Source organism: Leptodactylus fuscus, chromosome 6 (assembly GCF_031893055.1).
Source record: "Leptodactylus fuscus isolate aLepFus1 chromosome 6, aLepFus1.hap2, whole genome shotgun sequence".
Classification (NCBI taxonomy): Eukaryota; Metazoa; Chordata; class Amphibia; order Anura; family Leptodactylidae; genus Leptodactylus; species Leptodactylus fuscus.
In genome coordinates, this window is record NC_134270.1 from 36,848,395 (window position 1) to 36,851,838 (window position 3,444).

Here is a 3,444-nt window from a genome sequence, read left to right on the forward strand (position 1 = left end):
CTATTTATATAATGTAATTTTCCCTCGATGGTGCAGCTCTGACAGAACTGTAAACTCAATATGGCCGGATCTCTGGCTGCAGCAGAATTGCAGGAGGGTTGGGGGTGGTGGGTGGTGGGAACACTTGATTTTATGGTTGGTGGATTTCTTGGAATGATGCAGGAGGGTGAAAAAAAAAAAATCTGTTTTTATGTGCTTCTGCTTTTAGACAGCTATAATAAGAGTTTACAAGAATGCATACAGACCTATGAACGAAATCACCCAGCTTTCCTACAGTCCTGAACAGCAAATCTACCAAATTATGCAGCAGTATGGAAGGTGTTAATAAATACATACAAATATTGCAATGTTTTAGAATATGGTGTATGTAAAATTAACATTTTATACATAAATTCTAATATGTAAAAATATAAAAATAAAAGATATTAAAATAAAAAAAACTCGTCCTCTCTTCCCATCGATGTGTTATTACTTGGTCTGACCTGACGATGACAAGTACTCAGGATACCTGGAAAGATTTTCTGACTTGGGATCAATTATGTGTTTCAGGTTTATGAAATATTAATTCTACGGAGATGAAAAGCAGACGGAGCGTTTTCACAAATGTAATGCACTTAGGAAAAGTCTGGTCATCGTTCTTATAAAACACGTATACTCCTTGAAGAGTATATATAGCACAAGTCCTGTCCTGTAGCATGGGTAAGGATGCAATTCAGTTCTAGGTAACAAGCAATATGGCTTCCTGTAGCTATTATAATAGTCACCCAGCTTTTCCAGAATCCTGAATTTAAAGGAGCCTGACACTTTGTACATAAAGTCCCATCTACTGATAACAAGGCAAAGAGTAGTAGGAACTGGGCACCTTGATATACAGTTTTGTGGGAAAATATTCAGTTTAACTTGTATTTTAAGCATTTAAATGTCTTTCTATGATTAGGAGTCCAGTGGGCGGTCCTACACTACACTGTTGGTGTTTACAGAGATAACTGTAGGAGTAGGACCGCCCACAATTATTGTTATTCATGTTGCAATGTCTGCATTGTGTCACACATTCCCTGCCTATGATAGACAGAGGAAGTTCACACAACCTTTACTAATGTCCATTGCTGTCTTGCAACTTAGGACGACAGCAACGGACATTAAACTGTCACAGAGAACGGTCACTGATTCTGTGTCTGTTCTCATGTAAACAACATGATGGAAGCTAGCTAGAAGATAAAGTTGTGCATGGCAATGGGCACAGAATTAGACTGTGACCGTTCTCTGTGACAGTTTAATGTCTGTTGCTGTCATCCTATGACGGAAGACAGCAAAGGACATTAGCAATACCCACTGTGATACCTATTACATAGGATCTTCCAGAAGAACAGTCTCCAAGCAGCTAGAGACCCCACTGAGAAACCCTATTCTGTTTTCTATAAGAAGTTACACAATGGAGGGATTTCTCAATTTATCAATCCTGTTGTCAAAAATGCAAATTTGTGAGTTTTTGCAACCTCCTGGGCTTACTTGATAAAATTTTTTTTAGCAAGATGTTAAATTTTTATGCCATTCACTCCACATTTGAAAAGTGGGTGTGGATAGCCGATCAAGTGAATGTATGGCAAATTTATCAATGTAATTTTACAAAAAGTCACAAAGATTGTTAAAATCCGCTTACTGTATGACAATGACATAGAAAGTGGATTAAGATCTTAGGACAGCATTTTTAGACTTGTAAGGAGAGGTAACAGGTCTTCAATTTTTAATGCAGTTTTAGAGCCAAAGCCAGAAGCGGATGCAGCAGGGAGAAGACATCGACGTTCTGATGGTTTTTCCAAAAAAAGGGAGAATTTTTTTAATTCCTCTATATCAGAAAACTGAAGATTGATAATATTGTGGTGCACATTTAGCACAAGGACTTTTCTCGCGCCAAATCTGCGCTACAATCCCCGTTTGTCACCTTGCTCATCGCATTGTGTGAATGTATGAGGAAAGGGGAGGGGAACATTATTTTGTTGATAGACTGTGGTGGATACTGGGTTATAATAAGGAAAGCTTGAGGATGGAAGAAGATATGAAAACTAACATCCTCCCTGAAGACATCAGAGTGTTGACTTCCAGACTCTCCAGAGACCAATAAGTGTGAGCAGTAATAGTCCCCATGAAGATTGTTCTGCACAATGCAGCAGGAGCAAGAAAATTAACCCATGAATGGCCTGTCACATGAAAAGGACTGATGTACCTACTATTTAATATCATCTTTGACTTTATACGTGTAGTCCAATCTGTAGGCAGCAGGGTATAGGGCAGGAGAAGCCGAACAGATCGGTATACAATAGAAATGTATGGGAAAGCATTCAGTATAATTTTTTCGCTTAAAGGGGTTGGCCACTTTCAGACCAATATTGAGAAACAAATGTTATTGTTTGTACAGTAAAAAGATATACAATTTTCCAATCTACTTTCTGTATCAATTCCTCACAGTTCTCTAGATTTCTGCTTGCTGTCTGTCACTTCTAAAAGATAAAAGTCTGACCGTGGTCATGTGATTTACGGTCCATGGTCATGTGATGAGCGCGCAGGTCAGAGCTTTATCCACTGGGAATAAGCAGAATGAATGACAGCAAGCAGAGATCTAGGAAACTGTGAGGAATTGATACAGAAAGTATATTGGAAAAGTGTACAACTTTTTATTATACAAACCATAACATTTGTCTCTCAATATTAGTCTGAAAGTGGCCAACCCCTTTAAATCTCTGGGCTTAGGGGTCCAGTAGGCGGCCCTGCTTAGTGATTGACAGCCTTCCTTGTATAAGTATAGAGATAGTTGTCAATGACTGAGTAGACCCTCCCATTGGACTCCTAAGTCAAGGATAGGAATTTACATGGTTGTATTACAATTTATACATATACTGTAATATATATATATATATATATATATATATATATATATATATATTCACATGGCCGAGTGTCATCTCAATGTGATCCATTTTTAACAAGCATGACTTTGGTGTCAGTCTGTTTTGTATCCATAAAAAAACTGACCAAATTATTAATTATTTCTATTGGGTCCGTCGGTCTATCAAAATGAACAAAGATAGAAAATGTCTGTTTTTTTTAACTGTCCGTTTTCTTGCCAGTCAGAAAAATGAACATGGGAATACTCTCATTCACTTTCATTGTTCTTAAAATGGTTGGGTGACGGCGGTCTGTATTATTGTGGGTTCTAAGGATAATGGGAACCAAGGATGCCACATACCACTGATGTAAGTAATGTAATAAAACAAGTAAGTACAATCAAGAAAATACAATACAATAGACAAGAATATATGATAATCATTTAATAGTCCCACAATGGGTAAATTTCAGTGATACAGTTTCATAGGTGGTACAGTAGTATATAACAAGAGAGAAAACACATACAAGCTCATGGCAGATAGAGAAATCCTAGGAATCATA